Source organism: Oryzias latipes, chromosome 6 (genome assembly GCF_053564925.1).
Source record: "Oryzias latipes strain Hd-rR chromosome 6, Olatipes_Hd-rR_3.1".
NCBI lineage: Eukaryota > Metazoa > Chordata > Actinopteri > Beloniformes > Adrianichthyidae > Oryzias > Oryzias latipes.
Window position 1 is genome coordinate 11216272 of NC_136242.1, and position 21099 is coordinate 11237370.

Consider the following 21099-nt stretch of genomic DNA (forward strand, 5'->3'; position numbering starts at 1 on the left):
GAAGTTTGCAGACGACACTACTGTGGTGGGGCTGATCTCTGGGGACGACGAGACGGCCTACAGAGACGAAGTCCTGAAACTCTCAAGGTGGTGTCAGGCTAATAACCTCATCCTGAACACCACCAAGACCAAGGAGATCATCCTGGACTTCAGAAAAAACAGAACAGATCCACCCCCACTCTACATCGATGGAAACTGTGTGGAGAGGGTCCACAGCTTCACCCTCCTGGGCACCACCATCTCTGCTGACCTCACATGGTCTAACAACACCATGACTGTCATCAGGAAGGCCCAGCAACGCCTGCACTTCCTGAGAAAACTTAGGAGGAACGACGTCAGCCAGGAGCTGCTGGTAACGTTCTACCGCTCAACCATTGAGAGCATTCTGTCCTATGGCATCACAATGTGGTTTTCCCACTGCACTGAAGCAGAACGGCAGAGTCTCCAGAGAGTGGTAAAGACAGCGCAGAGGATCATCGGCTGCCCCCTCCCCTCACTGAAGGACATTTACCAGTCTCGCTGCCTCAGCAGAGTGACTAGCATCACCACTAACTCCACCCATTCTGCTTTCCCTCTGTTTGAACTGCTGCCCTCTGGAAGGAGGTACAGGTCCATCAGAACCAGGACAAACAGACTAAGAAACAGCTTTTTTCCATAGGCAATTATCATACGGAATGCACATACGTCCACCAACCACACCTCACTCTAATTTTACTACAATGCGTGCAATATCCTGACTGTCTAACCGGGTCACTGTGCAATAACTTGATATTTATTAAGCTGTGCTCACAGCAACTCATGTAATTCCATTCTATTTTATTCACAAATATTTAATATTTAACAGTTTCTGTCCATATTGTTCATTTTTTGTTAAGAGTTGTAAATACAGTATTTCTTTTTCTATTCTATTTTTATTTTTATTTTATGTAACTCCTTCACTCCAAGGCTGCTGCAATTTCATTGTATCCCCATGTACAATGACAATAAACGATTCTGATTCTGATTATATCACTTAGACACAGATGGAGAACCATATCAACTGGATTGGTAACAGCAACAACCACCGACCAAGCCGGCAAGCCCTGGCAGAAAAGATCTCCACAAGAAACACTGCAGGCTGTTCCATAAAAAATATAGTTTTACCATTGCCTTGCAGATCACAGTTGAAGTGGTTTAGTTTTCCTAAAAAAATTCAGAATGATTGAAGTTACAGGTGAACTTTTAGACATCATTTCATCCAAAAAGGTCCGAAAACGTCTTTTTAGGCAAAACTGCAAACACCTATTTTTTTGCATAACTTATCTTTCAAATATCAGCACAAAAAAATTAAAAACGGTAGGGATCTGTGTTTGCTGCCTTCCATATTTTTTTCAGACTTAAAAGTGTAACAGATGATTTATAAAAAATCCTTTTTCATCCAAAAACCTGTGTTAAATCTGTCTAGACTTAGTATTAAAAACTCTCCAAGATGAATGTGCCTGACTCCACCTGCAGGTGGATCACAGACTTCCTGACGGACAGACAGCAGTATGTGAGGCTGGGGAAGCTCGTCTCAGATACTCGGACCACAAGCACCGGATCCCCCCAGGGCTGTGTCCTTTCACCCCTGTTACTCTCCCTGTACACAAACAGCTGCACAGCTGGTCACCTGTCTGTCAAACTCCTGAAGTTTGCTGACGACACCACACTCATCGGCCTCATCTCTGACGGAGATGAGTCGGCCTACAGGAGTGAAATAGCCAGGCTGGTGTCATAGTGCAGCGCTAACAACCTGGAGCTTAATGCTCTGAAGACAGTGGAGATGACAGTGGACTTCAGGAAGGCCCCAGCCCCCCTCCCCCCTGTCATCCTCTGTGACTCCCCGGTGACCTCTGTGGAGTCCTTCTGCTTCCTGGGAACCATCATCAGCCAGGACCTCAAGTGGGAGCAGAACATCAGCTCCATCACTAAGAAGGTCCAGCAGAGGATGTACTTCCTGAGGCAGCTGAAGAAGTTTCACCTCCCTGAAAAGATGCTGGTAGACTTTTACACCGCCATCATCGAATCCACCCTCACGTCCTCCATCACAGTCTGGTTCGCTGCGGCCACGGCCAGAGACAAGGCCAAGCTGCAACGCGTCATCCACTCAGCAGAGAAGGTGATCGGCTGCCACCTCCCGTCTCTCCAGGAGCTGCACATCTCCAGGACCTGGAGGCGGGCAGCCAGGATTGTAGCCAACCCCTCTCATCCAGGACATAATCTCTTTCGGCCCCTCCCTCCTGGCAAGAGGCTCCGGTCCATCAGGACCAGGACCTCGCGCCACAAGAACAGCTTCTTCCCCACTGCAGTCAGCCTGCTGAACAGTACCCCAACTCCCCCAGGTGACCCCCCCCCCCCCCCGCCCACCAAAGGACTGTCGGTGCCACTTACAGGCCCCACCATCCCAGCCCATCTGTGCTCCCACTTTAATTCACCTTACTCTACTGTATATAGTGTGTTGTTGTTGTTAACTTAATTTTTAACTTATTCTTAATTGCACTATACACCAAGTCAAATTCCTCGTTTTGTAAAGTGCGCTCTACTGAACCTGGCAATAAAACTTTTTCTGATTTCTGATTCTATTAATCATTGTTTTTTATTCATTCAAAATGCAATTAAATCAATATTTTATCTTTTTTCTTTTCCTTTTTCTTTTTTTTTTTATCTCATATCCTTTTTTATAATCAATGTTTGAACTTCTTTTCCTTTCTATTGTCATGGTTTCAGTTTGTTGTCTTTTTTTTTCGCTTTAGTTCTTGTTCTGTCTTGTTTGGTTCTGTTTCCTGTTTTATTTTGAAAGGTTTCCTGTCTTGTCATGTTTCTTGAGTTTTACTTCCTTTGGTCCCCATCTGCCCTAATCGTGTTCACCTGTGTCTTGTCTGCCCTGTCTGTATATAAGTCTTGTCTCTGCCTTCCTCCTGTGCTGGTCCATTAACTTCTGCTCATGTTGATCACGTCTTCTTGTCTGGCGTCCATGTCCCTTGCCATGCCACAGTAAGTTTTTGTTTTTAGTTTTGTCATCCTGCTCTGCAGCACTTTTTGTTAGTTAAATAAACCCACTTGCCCTGAACCCGTTTGCCTCCCGTCTCTGCGCCTGGGTCCTACCTGCTCTCGAGCCTCCCCCCCACACGACATCTATACATCCAATGAAATTAAACTACAAATCAACAAACACAACTGATAACAAATGTCTCTAAAAAATGATGTGTATATTTGCAGAACCTTAAAAACACCAAACAAATAACAAATGCTTCCCAATTAAAGCACAAAAAATGGAACACAAAATGTAAAACCCAAGTTAGAAATTGCAATTTGAAAAAGATACTTTTTTCAGCAGCTTTTCAAAATCAATCACCAATTCTACTCTTCTGTGGATGAAACAAAGAACTCCAGAACAATGAAGCCATTTCTCTAAGTCTCTCTCACCTTCAGTTTTAAACAAGGTCTGTGAAAATCCACCATACATTGGTCACATGAACTCAGAGACCTGCTAAAAGTGCACAATTGTAAAAGCTCTTTTATATAGACAACTGTTTGTTTGCTTAGAGCTCTAAATATAAAAAAAATGCTTTTCTATCACCTAGACACAGATGGAGAACCATATCAACTGGATTAATAACAGGGTGGCATGTTTAGACAACATGAAGCTGTCCATCACATTTTTGACCTAAACATGTAAACACATCCTTGGCTCTGCGGTTAGGAAATGGTATTTGGGAATCTCTTTATACCAGGAGCCAGCCTGGCCATTGGAACATCGCCACAGTGCCCATCCAGACTGGGACAGCAACGGGGTCCACTTCAGAGCCGTGAGCTGCTGTGTTTAACTCCAGCTGTCCCAGCAAGGGAGACAACTGCAGCAACATCCACTGACCAAGCTGACAAGCCCTGGCAGAAAAGATCCCCACAAGAAAAACACTGGCTAAGGCAGGCTGGTCAAAAAAAAAAATAGTTTTGCCATTGTCTTGCAGCTCGCATATCAAGTGGTTTAGTTTTCCAGTAATGTCAGTCAAGAATGCAAGTTCAGATTCACAATGTTCATATTCACCATATTCAACAGACATCTCCTCCAATAGCACCTTAAAAATCCTGTGCTGTTTTGCTTTGCAGCTGAGGTTGTTTACGATTTTCAGAATAAGAGTCATTATATGTCCAGAGCCAATCACTTCTGCACATAAGGCCTGCTGGTGAATGACGCAGCAGTAATGCAGACATTTTGGAAAGTCTGGGTCAGCTTTACAGTGAGTGATGAAACCTGTTTGTCTATTGATCATAGCAGGAGTCCCATCTGCAGTCACTGCTACCAGCTTTTCTAATTGTACCTTTTTCTGCACAAAAACTCCTTCACCGTGTTATACATTTCAACTCCTCTTGTAGTTGTCTGTTAGGGCAGATGTGTCAGGAGTTCTTCTCTTGTGGAAACCAAAAGCTATGCTGTACTGTTGCCGTCCACAGACTCATCACACTGGACGTTAACCACCTGCACTTTGCAAGATCCCGGTCCAGCTAATTGGCCAAGTTATCAGACATAGCTGACACTCATCTAGACATTGTAGTGGAAATTGAATGAGTTCTATTGTTCTCATCCTTAGGGACAGTGATAGCAATTATCATCATTGCTTGAATTTTTTTCATGCTATATGCAAAAGTCTTTGTCCCTTAAGGCAACAGATTAAAGCCCCCCCCCCCCCCCCCCCCCCCCCCAGGCTGCTGTCGTATTAACATTAGCTTGGAGCTCCAGAATGGACAAGAAAAAACGACGAGAATGGCTCGAGCAGGGCGTTGCTCACGGGGCGGTCGCTCGTGCCAGGCGGTCGTACGTGCTCGGGCCCGCTAAATGCTACTTGTAGCTTTAATTATTATTATTCTTTTTCTTCCGACGGAAGAGTCGCCTTTTTGAGGCCTTTAACATACCCCAAAACTCACCAAATTTGGCACACACATCAGGAGTCGCGAAAAATTTCGTATTTTACAGGAGATTGGCATGGGCGCACAAAAACGGCTCGACAGCGCCACCTACAGTGACATTTGTCCCGAGCCCCCGCATATGCTTTAACATACAAGCTTGATTTTTACAGGACATGTTCATCAGATGGAAACCTACAAAAAAGTCTCTTGGTACCAAGCTGTCAGTCGCACAGGAAGTCTGCTATATTGGTGTCAATATGTCATTTTTGCTCTATTTTGGACATTTGTAGGCCTCCTTCTAGAACGAACTCCTCGTAGAGATTTATGAATAATGACTCCAAACTTTGGTTTTGTAAACTAAACACATGTCCGATGTTAAATTGCAAAGCTTTTAAGTTTTTATGGATGTTTGTGACCATGGCGGCGCGTCAAAATTGGAGGTCGTTTCGAAAACACGCCATGAAAAGAAAAATGGCCATTACTCAGCCATGCATAATCCAATCTGATCCAAAATTGATGTGCATGATTGTAGTCTGACTCTGAACACATCTGCAGTGAAAAAATCTGGAAAAAGTGTAGCGCCACCTGCTGGCAAGAGGAAATGACATGTTTTACTTGGAGCATCACTGCTCCGAGTAGGATGAGCCGACACACCTGAAAATGACGTCCACCTGTTGAAAAGCCATTGAAGTTTACTCTGACAAAAAACCATAACTTTCAATGCGGGGGTGTGGTCGTGACAGAGCGGCAAAGTTGGGCATCTCGCTATGCACACAAAAGTTGCTCTCACGTGCACATTCCTTGTCCAATCTCACTGAAATTCAATGGATATGATGAAGCTTCTATTCTGAACCCATGGATATGACAATCTTGGACGAGCTCTATAGCGCTACCTAGTTATTGCATTGGGCACATTCTGCCCTGTATTTTCTTTTTGCTTTGTCCGATGTGCATGAAATTAAAACTGGAGATACTCAGAAGGGTCCTCTCTCATCATGTAAAGTTTCATGGGTGTACACCTGACGGTGCCTGTTTAACAGGAAGTGGTCGATTATGTGCACCCAAATAATAGAAATTTATTATAAATCAGCCGTTTGTCTCAGGAAGCTGAGATTTCAGAATTAGATGCCTTTAATAACCTCCAGCTTTGATATGTAACACTATAGGGTCTACGAGAAACTTCATCACTTGATTTTTTTAATGAAATTTTGGACTGAACAAAGATTTTTAGCATAAATTCTGTTTAGGTTATCAGCACCAAGAATTCAACTTTCATAGGCATTTATGTGCTACTGCTTCCTAAAAGAATTCAGAATGATTGAAGTTACAGGTGACATCTTAGAGAGTATTACATCCAAAAAGGTCCGAAAACGTCTTTTTAGGCAAAACTGCAAACACCTATTTTTTTGCATAACTTATCTTTCAAATATCAGCACAAAAAAATTAAAAACGGTAGGGATCTGTGTTTGCTGCCTTCCATATTTTTTTCAGACTTAAAAGTGTAACAGATGATTTATAAAAAATCCTTTTCATCCAAAAACCTGTGTTAAATCTGTCTAGACTCCAAACAAACATTTTTTTATGGTAACTTATGTTTCAACAATCGACACCAATTTTCACAGACCTAAAGCTGAACATGTCCCATAGCTCCCTGAATATTTTCATAGATATAAAATGAACTGGTCATTCTAACATCTGGCATTCTAACATCTAACATCTTACATGTCAAAGCCTCTCTCAGCCTGGCTCTGCTGAAGGAGTCGTGTTACAACCCCGCCCCCTCCTGCTGGGACCCCTGCTATGTAAATTAGCAAGCAGTGAACAGAGAGATGAGGAGTAAGAATGGTCATTACTCAGGCATGCATAATCCAAAGACAGCCAGTTAAACACTGAAAGACATATTTTTTCGGTATGTCTTTCATACATCTTTAGTATTAAAAACTCTCCAAGATGAATGTGCCTGACTCCACCTGCAGGTGGATCACAGACTTCCTGACGGACAGACAGCAGTATGTGAGGCTGGGGAAGCTCGTCTCAGATACTCGGACCACAAGCACCGGATCCCCCCAGGGCTGTGTCCTTTCACCCCTGTTACTCTCCCTGTACACAAACAGCTGCACAGCTGGTCACCTGTCTGTCAAACTCCTGAAGTTTGCTGACGACACCACACTCATCGGCCTCATCTCTGACGGAGATGAGTCGGCCTACAGGAGTGAAATAGCCAGGCTGGTGTCATAGTGCAGCGCTAACAACCTGGAGCTTAATGCTCTGAAGACAGTGGAGATGACAGTGGACTTCAGGAAGGCCCCAGCCCCCCTCCCCCCTGTCATCCTCTGTGACTCCCCGGTGACCTCTGTGGAGTCCTTCTGCTTCCTGGGAACCATCATCAGCCAGGACCTCAAGTGGGAGCAGAACATCAGCTCCATCACTAAGAAGGTCCAGCAGAGGATGTACTTCCTGAGGCAGCTGAAGAAGTTTCACCTCCCTGAAAAGATGCTGGTAGACTTTTACACCGCCATCATCGAATCCACCCTCACGTCCTCCATCACAGTCTGGTTCGCTGCGGCCACGGCCAGAGACAAGGCCAAGCTGCAACGCGTCATCCACTCAGCAGAGAAGGTGATCGGCTGCCACATCCCGTCTCTCCAGGAGCTGCACATCTCCAGGACCTGGAGGCGGGCAGCCAGGATTGTAGCCAACCCCTCTCATCCAGGACATAATCTCTTTCGGCCCCTCCCTTCTGGCAAGAGGCTCCGGTCCATAAGGACCAGGACCTCGCGCCACAAGAACAGCTTCTTCCCCACTGCAGCCAGCCTGCTGAACAGAACCCCAACTCCCCCAGGTGACCCCCCCTCCCCCCCCGCCCACCAAAGGACTGTCGGTGCCACTTACAGGCCCCACCATCCCAGCCCATCTGTGCTCCCACTTTAATTCACCTTACTCTACTGTATATAGTGTGTTGTTGTTGTTAACTTAATTTTTAACTTATTCTTAATTGCACTATACACCAAGTCAAATTCCTCGTTTTGTAAAGTGCGCTCTACTGAACCTGGCAATAAAACTTTTTCTGATTCCTGATTCTGATTCTATTAATCATTGTTTTTTATTCATTCAAAATGCAATTAAATCAATATTTTATCTTTTTTCTTTTCCTTTTTCTTTTTTTTTTTATCTCTTATATCCTTTTTTATAATCAATGTTTGAACTTCTTTTCCTTTCTATTGTCATGGTTTCAGTTTGTTGTCTTTTTTTTCGCTTTAGTTCTTGTTCTGTCTTGTTTGGTTCTGTTTCCTGTTTTATTTTGAAAGGTTTCCTGTCTTGTCATGTTTCTTGAGTTTTACTTCCTTTGGTCCCCATCTGCCCTAATCGTGTTCACCTGTGTCTTGTCTGCCCTGTCTGTATATATGTCTTGTCTCTGCCTTCCTCCTGTGCTGGTCCATTAACTTCTGCTCATGTTGATCACGTCTTCTTGTCTGGCGTCCATGTCCCTTGCCATGCCACAGTAAGTTTTTGTTTTTAGTTTTGTCATCCTGCTCTGCAGCGCTTTTTGTTAGTTAAATAAACCCACTTGCCCTGAACCCGTTTGCCTCCCGTCTCTGCGCCTGGGTCCTACCTGCTCTCGAGCCTCCCCCCCACACGACATCTATACATCCAATGAAATTAAACTACAAATCAACAAACACAACTGATAACAAATGTCTCTAAAAAATGATGTGTATATTTGCAGAACCTTAAAAACACCAAACAAATAACAAATGCTTCCCAATTAAAGCACAAAAAATGGAACACAAAATGTAAAACCCAAGTTAGAAATTGCAATTTGAAAAAGATACTTTTTTCAGCAGCTTTTCAAAATCAATCACCAATTCTACTCTTCTGTGGATGAAACAAAGAACTCCAGAACAATGAAGCCATTTCTCTAAGTCTCTCTCACCTTCAGTTTTAAACAAGGTCTGTGAAAATCCACCATACATTGGTCACATGAACTCAGAGACCTGCTAAAAGTGCACAATTGTAAAAGCTCTTTTATATAGACAACTGTTTGTTTGCTTAGAGCTCTAAATATAAAAAAAATGCTTTTCTATCACCTAGACACAGATGGAGAACCATATCAACTGGATTAATAACAGGGTGGCATGTTTAGACAACATGAAGCTGTCCATCACATTTTTGACCTAAACATGTAAACACATCCTTGGCTCTGCGGTTAGGAAATGGTATTTGGGAATCTCTTTATACCAGGAGCCAGCCTGGCCATTGGAACATCGCCACAGTGCCCATCCAGACTGGGACAGCAACGGGGTCCACTTCAGAGCCGTGAGCTGCTGTGTTTAACTCCAGCTGTCCCAGCAAGGGAGACAACTGCAGCAACATCCACTGACCAAGCTGACAAGCCCTGGCAGAAAAGATCCCCACAAGAAAAACACTGGCTCAGGCAGGCTGGTCAAAAAAAATAGTTTTGCCATTGTCTTGCAGCTCGCAGATCAAGTGGTTTAGTTTTCCAGTAATGTCAGTCAAGAATGCAAGTTCAGATTCACAATGTTCATATTCACCATATTCAACAGACATCTCCTCCAATAGCACCTTAAAAATCCTGTGCTGTTTTGCTTTGCAGCTGAGGTTGTTTACGATTTTCAGAATAAGAGTCATTATATGTCCAGAGCCAATCACTTCTGCACATAAGGCCTGCTGGTGAATGACGCAGCAGTAATGCAGACATTTTGGAAAGTCTGGGTCAGCTTTACAGTGAGTGATGAAACCTGTTTGTCTATTGATCATAGCAGGAGTCCCATCTGCAGTCACTGCTACCAGCTTTTCTAATTGTACCTTTTTCTGCACAAAAACTCCTTCACCGTGTTATACATTTCAACTCCTCTTGTAGTTGTCTGTTAGGGCAGATGTGTCAGGAGTTCTTCTCTTGTGGAAACCAAAAGCTATGCTGTACTGTTGCCGTCCACAGACTCATCACACTGGACGTTAACCACCTGCACTTTGCAAGATCCCGGTCCAGCTAATTGGCCAAGTTATCAGACATAGCTGACACTCATCTAGACATTGTAGTGGAAATTGAATGAGTTCTATTGTTCTCATCCTTAGGGACAGTGATAGCAATTATCATCATTGCTTGAATTTTTTTCATGCTATATGCAAAAGTCTTTGTCCCTTAAGGCAACAGATTACAGCCCCCCCCCCCCCCCCCCCCCAGGCTGCTGTCGTATTAACAATAGCTTGGAGCTCCAGAATGGACAAGAAAAAACGACGAGAATGGCTCGAGCAGGGCGTTGCTCACGGGGCGGTCGCTCGTGCCATGCGGTCGCACGTGCTCGGGCCCGCTAAATGCTACTTGTAGCTTTAATTATTATTATTATTATTATTCTACCGGAAGAGTCGCCTTTTTGAGGTCTTTAACATACCCCAAAACTCACCAAATTTGGCACACACATCAGGAGTCGCGAAAAATTTCGTATTTTATAGGAGATTGGCATGGGCGCAGAAAAACGGCTTGATAGCGCCACCTACAGTGACTTTTGTCCCGACGCCCCGCATACGCTTTAACGTACAAGCTTGATTTTTACAGGGCATGTTCTTCAGATGGAGACCTACAAAAAAGTCTGAAAGGACCCACCTGTCACTCGCACAGGAAGTCTGATATATTGAGGTCAATATGTCATTTTTGCTTCATTTTGGACATTTGCAGGCCTCACTCTAGAGCGAACTCCTCCTAGAGATTTGTGAATAATGACTCCAAACTTTGGTTTTGTAAACTAAACACATGTCCGATGTTAAATTGCGAAGCTTTTAAGTTTTTACGGTTGTTTGTGACCGTGGCGGCGCGTCGAAAATGGAGGTCATTTTGAAAACACGCCATGAAAAGAAAAATGGCCATTACTCAGCCATGCATAATCCAATATTATCCAAAGTTGATATGCATGATTGTAGTCTGACTTTGAACACATCTGCAGTGGAAGAATCTGGAATAGGTGTAGCGCCACCTGCTGGTAAAAGGAAATGACATGTTTTACTTGGAGCATCACTGCTCCAAGTAGGATGAGCCGACACACCTCAAAATGATGTCCACCTGTTGAAAAGCCATTGATGTTTACTCTGATAAAAAGCCATAACTTTCAATGCGGGGGTGTGGTCGTGACAGAGCGGCGAAGTTGGGCGTCTCGCCGTGCACACAAAAGTTGCTCTCACGTGCACATTCCTTGTCCAATCTCACTGAAATTCAATAGAGGTGATGAGGCTTCCATTCTGAACCCATGGATATGACAATCTTGGACGAGCTCCATAGCGCCACCTAGATAGTGACAAATCCATTTTTTGTCACATTCTGACCTATCTTTTCTCTGTGCTTTGTCCGATGTTCATAAAATTTCAACAGGAGATACTCACAAGGGTTTTCTGTCATCGTTTAAAGTTTCATGGGTGTACACCTGACGGTGCCTGTGCAAGCCACCGCCAAACAGGAAGTGGTTGATTGCGTTGCAGTCAGATAATTAAAAATTCATAAAAAATCAGCCGTTTGTATCACAAGGCTGAGATTTCAGAATGAGATTCCCCCATACATATCTCCAACTTAGATATACAGCACTCCCACGGGTGCACAAAAACGGCTCAATAGCGCCACCTACAATGTTTGTTTTCGCAAGCCCCGCCATGTTCTTTAACATACAAGCTTGATTTTTCACAGGACATGTTCATCAAATGAAAACCTACAAAAAAGTCTCTTGGTACCAAGCTGTCAGTTGAACAGGAAGTCTGCTATATTGGTGTCAATATGTCGTTTTTGCTGTATTTTGGTCATTTGCAGGCCTCATTCTAGAACGAACTGCTCCTAGAGATTTGTGAATAATGACTCCAAACTTTGGTTTTGTAAACTAAACACATGTCTGATGTTAAATTGCGAAGCTTTTAAGTTTTTACGGTTGTTTGTGACCGTGGCGGCACGTCAAAATTGGAGGTCGTTTCGAAAACACGCCATGAAAAGAAAAATGGCCATTACTCAGCCATGCATAATCTAATCTGAACAAAAATTGATGTGCATTATTGTAGTCTGACTTTGAACAAATCTGCAGTGGAAAAATCTGGAAAAGGTGTAGCGCCACCTGCTGGCAACAGGAAATGACATGTTTTACTTGGAGCATCACTGCTCCAAGTAGGATGAGCCGACACACCTCAAAATGATGTCCACCTGTTAAAAAGCCATTGAAGTTTACTCTGATAAAAAGCCATAACTTTCAATGCGGGTGTGTGGTCGTGACAGAGCGGCAAAGTTGGGCGTCTCGCCATGCACATAAAAGTTGCTCTCACGTGCACATTCCTTGTCCAATCTCACTGAAATTCAATGGATATGATGAGGCTTCCATTCTGAACCAATGGATATGACAACTTTGGACGAGCTCTATAGCGCCACCTAGTTATTGCATAGGGCACATTCTCCCCTGTATTTTCTATGTGCTTTTTCCGATGTGCATGAAATTAAAACTGGAGATACTCAGAAGGCTCTTCTCTCATCATCTCAAGTTTCATGGCTGTACATCTGACGGTGCCTGCGTAAGGCACTGCCAAACAGGAAGTGGTCGATTCCGTTGCAGTCATATAATCAAGCTTCATAGGAAATCAGCCCTTTGTCTCAGGAAGCTGAGATTTCACAATTAGATGCGTCTTACAAAGCTCCACGTTTGAAAAGCAGCACTATACGTACGAGAAACATTTACCCACCTTAATCACCCTATTGTGCTAAAAGCAAATTTTTGGACATTTTGACTCAAGCAAATATTTTTATCATAACTTCTGTTTAGTTTATCAGCACCAAAAATAAAAAATATTTACATTTAGAAAAAGGAACTGGTCAACTTCAATCTTACATCCTCAAGCTTTTCATCAGTCTCCCCTGCTGCAGGAGTGGAGTTAGCCCCCCCCCCCCCCCCCCCCCACCCCCCGGCTGTGTGCTCACATGTAAATTAGCCAGGAGTGGCAGACAGAAAGTAAAACAGTTAGAAAGCCTAGTTCAACACTAAAATACAGCAATTTCCTTTGTTTTGTTTGTCTTTTATACATCCTTAGCACTAATCATTGCTTTTTTATTCATCCAAAATACAATTAACTTTATATTTTATCTTTTTTTTTTTTACAAACAAAACATATGAATGTGCTCCAAAACAAAACCCAGCCTCAGTACACTCCTACAGATGTAACATCAGACAGTAAATGTCTCTTTTATGCTTTTTTAATCAATGCTGCAACTTCTTTTCATTTCCTTTCAATACATCCAATAAAATTAAACTACAATGACAACAAACACAACATATAGCAAATGTCTCTAAGAAGATTGTGTATATACAATATGTACCACCTTTAAACACCAAATAAAACACAAATCTTTCTAATAAAATCACAAAAAATGGAACACAAAATGTAAAACCTAAATTAGAATTGCAATATTCAAAAAGATACATTTTTCAGCAGCTTTTCAAAATCAATCACATATTTTACTCTTCTGTGGATGAAACAAAGAAGTCCAGAACAATGTAGCCACTTCTCCAAAGTCTCTGTCACCTTCAGTTTTAAACAAAGTCTGTAAAAATCCATTATACATTGGTCACATGTACTCAAAGTCCTGCTAAAAGTGCACAATTGTAAAAGCTCTTTTATATAGACAACTGTTTGTTTGCTTAGAGCTCTAAATATAAAAAAATGCTTTTCTATCACCTAGACACAGATGGAGAACCACATCAACTGGATTAGTAACAGGATGGCATGTTTAGGTGTAAACTTACATCAATAGACAACATGAAGCTGTCCATCACATTTTTGACCTAAACATGTAAACACATCCTTGGCTCTGCGGTTAGGAAATGGTAATTGGGAATCTCCTCATACCAGGAGCCAGCCTGAACATTGGAACATTACCACAGTGCCCATCCAGACTGGGACAGCAACGGGGTCCACTTCACAGCCGTGAGGCTGCTATGTTTAACTCCAGCTGTCCCAGCAAGGGAGACAACTGCAGCAACATCCACTGACCAAGCTGGCAAGCCCTGGCAGAAAAGATCCCCACAAGAAAAACACTGGCTCAGGCAGGCTGGTCAATAAAAAAATATAGTTTTGCCAATGTCTTGCAGCTCGCAGATCAAGTGGTTTAGTTTTCCAGTAATGTCAGTCAAGAATACAAGTTCAGATTCACCATATTCATATTCACCATATTCAGCAGATATCTCCACCAATAGCACCTTAAAAACCCTGTGCTGTTTTGCTTTGCAGCTGAGGTTTTTTTATGATTTTCACAATAGGAGTCATTATGTGTCCAGAGCCAATCACTTATGCACATAAGGCCTACTGGTAAATGAAGCAGCAGTAATGCAGACATTTTGGAAAGTCTTGGTCAGCTTTACAGTTAGTTATGAAACCTGTTTGTCGGTCAATCATAGCAGGAGCCCCGTCTGCTGATATGGCTTCCAGCTTTTCTAATGGTACCTTTTTCTGCACAAAAACTCCTTCACCGTGTTATACATTTCAACTCCTCTTGTAGTTGTCTGTTAGGGCAGATGTGTCAGGAATTCTTCTCTTGTGGAAACCAAAAGCTATGCTGTACTGTTGCCGTCCACAGACTCATCACACTGGACGTTAACCACCTGCACTTTGCAAGATCCCGGTCCAGCTAATTCGCCAAGTTATCAGACATAGCTGACACTCTGACATTGTAGTGGAAATTGAATGAGTTCTATTCTTCTCATTCTTAGGAACAGTAATAGCAATTATCATCATTAATTGTTTCTTAATCTGATAAAAAACCTTCTTCTCCTTAATGAGAAAATGAGCAGGTCTAAACGAGGCTTAGATTTAAGAATTTTTTTCATGCTATATGCAAAAGTCTTTGTCCCTTAAGGCAACAGATTACAGTCCCCCCCCCCCCCACCCCCCACAAGCTGTTGTCATATTAACATTAGCTTGGAGCTCCAGAATGGACAAGAAAGAACGACGAGAATGGCTCGAGCAGGGCGTTGCTCACGGGGCGGTCGCTCGTGCCAGGCGGTCGCACGTGCTCGGGCCCGCTAAATGCTACTTGTAGCTTTAATTATTATTATTATTATTATTATTCTACCGGAAGAGTCGCCTTTTTGAGGTCTTTAACATACCCCAAAACTCACCAAATTTGGCACACACATCAGGAGTCGCGAAAAATTTCGTATTTTATAGGAGATTGGCATGGGCGCAGAAAAACGGCTTGATAGCGCCACCTACAGTGACTTTTGTCCCGACGCCCCGCATACGCTTTAACGTACAAGCTTGATTTTTACAGGGCATGTTCTTCAGATGGAGACCTACAAAAAAGTCTGAAAGGACCCACCTGTCACTCGCACAGGAAGTCTGATATATTGAGGTCAATATGTCATTTTTGCTTCATTTTGGACATTTGCAGGCCTCACTCTAGAGCGAACTCCTCCTAGAGATTTGTGAATAATGACTCCAAACTTTGGTTTTGTAAACTAAACACATGTCCGATGTTAAATTGCGAAGCTTTTAAGTTTTTACGGTTGTTTGTGACCGTGGCGGCGCGTCGAAAATGGAGGTCATTTTGAAAACACGCCATGAAAAGAAAAATGGCCATTACTCAGCCATGCATAATCCAATATTATCCAAAGTTGATATGCATGATTGTAGTCTGACTTTGAACACATCTGCAGTGGAAGAATCTGGAATAGGTGTAGCGCCACCTGCTGGTAAAAGGAAATGACATGTTTTACTTGGAGCATCACTGCTCCAAGTAGGATGAGCCGACACACCTCAAAATGATGTCCACCTGTTGAAAAGCCATTGATGTTTACTCTGATAAAAAGCCATAACTTTCAATGCGGGGGTGTGGTCGTGACAGAGCGGCGAAGTTGGGCGTCTCGCCGTGCACACAAAAGTTGCTCTCACGTGCACATTCCTTGTCCAATCTCACTGAAATTCAATAGAGGTGATGAGGCTTCCATTCTGAACCCATGGATATGACAATCTTGGACGAGCTCCATAGCGCCACCTAGATAGTGACAAATCCATTTTTTGTCACATTCTGACCTATCTTTTCTCTGTGCTTTGTCCGATGTTCATAAAATTTCAACAGGAGATACTCACAAGGGTTTTCTGTCATCGTTTAAAGTTTCATGGGTGTACACCTGACGGTGCCTGTGCAAGCCACCGCCAAACAGGAAGTGGTTGATTGCGTTGCAGTCAGATAATTAAAAATTCATAAAAAATCAGCCGTTTGTATCACAAGGCTGAGATTTCAGAATGAGATTCCCCCATACATATCTCCAACTTAGATATACAGCACTCCCACGGGTGCACAAAAACGGCTCAATAGCGCCACCTACAATGTTTGTTTTCGCAAGCCCCGCCATGTTCTTTAACATACAAGCTTGATTTTTCACAGGACATGTTCATCAAATGAAAACCTACAAAAAAGTCTCTTGGTACCAAGCTGTCAGTTGAACAGGAAGTCTGCTATATTGGTGTCAATATGTCGTTTTTGCTGTATTTTGGTCATTTGCAGGCCTCATTCTAGAACGAACTGCTCCTAGAGATTTGTGAATAATGACTCCAAACTTTGGTTTTGTAAACTAAACACATGTCTGATGTTAAATTGCGAAGCTTTTAAGTTTTTACGGTTGTTTGTGACCGTGGCGGCACGTCAAAATTGGAGGTCGTTTCGAAAACGCGCCATGAAAAGAAAAATGGCCATTACTCAGCCATGCATAATCTAATCTGAACAAAAATTGATGTGCATTATTGTAGTCTGACTTTGAACAAATCTGCAGTGGAAAAATCTGGAAAAGGTGTAGCGCCACCTGCTGGCAACAGGAAATGACATGTTTTACTTGGAGCATCACTGCTCCAAGTAGGATGAGCCGACACACCTCAAAATGATGTCCACCTGTTAAAAAGCCATTGAAGTTTACTCTGATAAAAAGCCATAACTTTCAATGCGGGTGTGTGGTCGTGACAGAGCGGCAAAGTTGGGCGTCTCGCCATGCACATAAAAGTTGCTCTCACGTGCACATTCCTTGTCCAATCTCACTGAAATTCAATGGATATGATGAGGCTTCCATTCTGAACCAATGGATATGACAACTTTGGACGAGCTCTATAGCGCCACCTAGTTATTGCATAGGGCACATTCTCCCCTGTATTTTCTATGTGCTTTTTCCGATGTGCATGAAATTAAAACTGGAGATACTCAGAAGGCTCTTCTCTCATCATCTCAAGTTTCATGGCTGTACATCTGACGGTGCCTGCGTAAGGCACTGCCAAACAGGAAGTGGTCGATTCCGTTGCAGTCATATAATCAAGCTTCATAGGAAATCAGCCCTTTGTCTCAGGAAGCTGAGATTTCACAATTAGATGCGTCTTACAAAGCTCCACGTTTGAAAAGCAGCACTATACGTACGAGAAACATTTACCCACCTTAATCACCCTATTGTGCTAAAAGCAAATTTTTGGACATTTTGACTCAAGCAAATATTTTTATCATAACTTCTGTTTAGTTTATCAGCACCAAAAATAAAAAATATTTACATTTAGAAAAAGGAACTGGTCAACTTCAATCTTACATCCTCAAGCTTTTCATCAGTCTCCCCTGCTGCAGGAGTGGAGTTAGCCCCCCCCCCCCCCCCCCCCCACCCCCCGGCTGTGTGCTCACATGTAAATTAGCCAGGAGTGGCAGACAGAAAGTAAAACAGTTAGAAAGCCTAGTTCAACACTAAAATACAGCAATTTCCTTTGTTTTGTTTGTCTTTTATACATCCTTAGCACTAATCATTGCTTTTTTATTCATCCAAAATACAATTAACTTTATATTTTATCTTTTTTTTTTTTACAAACAAAACATATGAATGTGCTCCAAAACAAAACCCAGCCTCAGTACACTCCTACAGATGTAACATCAGACAGTAAATGTCTCTTTTATGCTTTTTTAATCAATGCTGCAACTTCTTTTCATTTCCTTTCAATACATCCAATAAAATTAAACTACAATGACAACAAACACAACATATAGCAAATGTCTCTAAGAAGATTGTGTATATACAATATGTACCACCTTTAAACACCAAATAAAACACAAATCTTTCTAATAAAATCACAAAAAATGGAACACAAAATGTAAAACCTAAATTAGAATTGCAATATTCAAAAAGATACATTTTTCAGCAGCTTTTCAAAATCAATCACATATTTTACTCTTCTGTGGATGAAACAAAGAAGTCCAGAACAATGTAGCCACTTCTCCAAAGTCTCTGTCACCTTCAGTTTTAAACAAAGTCTGTAAAAATCCATTATACATTGGTCACATGTACTCAAAGTCCTGCTAAAAGTGCACAATTGTAAAAGCTCTTTTATATAGACAACTGTTTGTTTGCTTAGAGCTCTAAATATAAAAAAATGCTTTTCTATCACCTAGACACAGATGGAGAACCACATCAACTGGATTAGTAACAGGATGGCATGTTTAGGTGTAAACTTACATCAATAGACAACATGAAGCTGTCCATCACATTTTTGACCTAAACATGTAAACACATCCTTGGCTCTGCGGTTAGGAAATGGTAATTGGGAATCTCCTCATACCAGGAGCCAGCCTGAACATTGGAACATTACCACAGTGCCCATCCAGACTGGGACAGCAACGGGGTCCACTTCACAGCCGTGAGGCTGCTATGTTTAACTCCAGCTGTCCCAGCAAGGGAGACAACTGCAGCAACATCCACTGACCAAGCTGGCAAGCCCTGGCAGAAAAGATCCCCACAAGAAAAACACTGGCTCAGGCAGGCTGGTCAATAAAAAAATATAGTTTTGCCAATGTCTTGCAGCTCGCAGATCAAGTGGTTTAGTTTTCCAGTAATGTCAGTCAAGAATACAAGTTCAGATTCACCATATTCATATTCACCATATTCAGCAGATATCTCCACCAATAGCACCTTAAAAACCCTGTGCTGTTTTGCTTTGCAGCTGAGGTTTTTTTATGATTTTCACAATAGGAGTCATTATGTGTCCAGAGCCAATCACTTATGCACATAAGGCCTACTGGTAAATGAAGCAGCAGTAATGCAGACATTTTGGAAAGTCTTGGTCAGCTTTACAGTTAGTTATGAAACCTGTTTGTCGGTCAATCATAGCAGGAGCCCCGTCTGCTGATATGGCTTCCAGCTTTTCTAATGGTACCTTTTTCTGCACAAAAACTCCTTCACCGTGTTATACATTTCAACTCCTCTTGTAGTTGTCTGTTAGGGCAGATGTGTCAGGAATTCTTCTCTTGTGGAAACCAAAAGCTATGCTGTACTGTTGCCGTCCACAGACTCATCACACTGGACGTTAACCACCTGCACTTTGCAAGATCCCGGTCCAGCTAATTCGCCAAGTTATCAGACATAGCTGACACTCTGACATTGTAGTGGAAATTGAATGAGTTCTATTCTTCTCATTCTTAGGAACAGTAATAGCAATTATCATCATTAATTGTTTCTTAATCTGATAAAAAACCTTCTTCTCCTTAATGAGAAAATGAGCAGGTCTAAACGAGGCTTAGATTTAAGAATTTTTTTCATGCTATATGCAAAAGTCTTTGTCCCTTAAGGCAACAGATTACAGTCCCCCCCCCCCCACCCCCCACAAGCTGTTGTCATATTAACATTAGCTTGGAGCTCCAGAATGGACAAGAAAGAACGACGAGAATGGCTCGAGCAGGGCGTTGCTCACGGGGCGGTCGCTCGTGCCAGGCGGTCGCACGTGCTCGGGCCCGCTAAATGCTACTTGTAGCTTTAATTCTTTTTATTCTTTTAGGACCAGCGTGACGTGAACATGAGACGGGCACTTGTCCTCCTTGCACTTCCTGTTTATCTGCATGAAGATGCCTCCAACTTCTTCAAGACCTGTACTGTAAGTGCACACGACTCCCTGTCAATGGTTTTCACTAATCCTTTAATATTGATTGAGATTTTATTGAGTGACATAATAAATAGGGCAATTGTTTGTAGTTTGTAAACTGAGTGATATTTTTAAATGGTTTTAAAAATGAGATGGAAGATGAAAGGCGAACATCAGGGACTCCTGATTGGAAGGAGTGGGAACCTTTTCATTTACCTTTTCTGCTCCTGATCCATCATTATTTGAATAAAGAAAAATGAAGCTTTAGTCTTAAATTATTTTATAAATGTCCTCCTTCAGAAAAATGCTAAAGAACTTTTTAAAAACACAATTTTAATTGGAGTTGGTCCTTAAAACATCATAGCCAGTTGATTAAAAGCTAACAGAATGTTAGCATGAAAAGATTCCCATTGACAGATGGCAGGAATGTCAGTTTTGGACATTAGTGTGATGAATATCTTTGAGGGTCTGAACTCATCTGTGTTTTTTGTTTTGTATTTTCCAGAATACCAGACCTCACAGACACTTCTGTGGGTATCTTCTCAGTTGTCGTGGTGACGCTCCGGATGCTGCCGTCAGTGGTCCCACACATCTGGCTGACTAATCTCTTCTAACTCTTCGGGGACATCTATGCTCTGGACCTACAGCACCCCAAAAAACTTGAACTTGCCTTCATATTTATTCAGAATGCTGTCTTGAGCCTTGAGGACAGCAAACCACTGAAAGGACATTTATTGACGCTGAAGAATGTTTCGTTGAGTGAGTCTTCCAGAATGGACTATTTTTTGGTTTAAGTGTTATGTAACTAATGTGTTTTGTTGTGATCATTTGCTTTTTCTGCCGTATACAAAACAAACTTTTTTTGTCAATATGTTGTGTGGCACTCTTATAATGCAGTTTATTGCACTTATTGTTTCTTCATCCTCTTGATATTTGTGCTTTTTTTTTAAAGAGCAATTAAAAAAAGTGTATTAAGCAATCATTATTGTGTGGCCTTCACGTTTGTTGGTTTTTATCAATGTTAGCCTTTAAAATGTAGTGGGGCAGTATCAATATCTCTGTTTAGAATACATTTTAAGCTGAAGAATTTTAAATATTTTCAATGCTACACATTTAATGAGTTAAAGAATTTATAAAGCATTTGAGTGAATTTTACATATTTTATGAGTTGAGTAATATAAAAATATAGTTAGTTAAAGCGTTTTTTAGTTGGAAAATATTAAAAACTTTAAGTAAATAATCTCTCTTTTATAAATTGAGGAA

General features: G+C 42.0%; 2 long non-coding RNA genes across 2 annotated transcripts in view; both read left to right on the plus strand.

The window, feature by feature from the left end:
• The window catches only part of LOC144992425 (uncharacterized), a 278631-nt gene that overhangs the window by 89233 nt on the left and 168299 nt on the right, over positions 1–21099 (plus strand). The window lies entirely within an intron of this gene.
• LOC144992423 (uncharacterized) lies at positions 19718–20815 on the plus strand. Its single transcript, XR_013656354.1, has 2 exons — positions 19718–19848; positions 20342–20815. It is a non-coding gene; the product is annotated as an uncharacterized LOC144992423 (long non-coding RNA).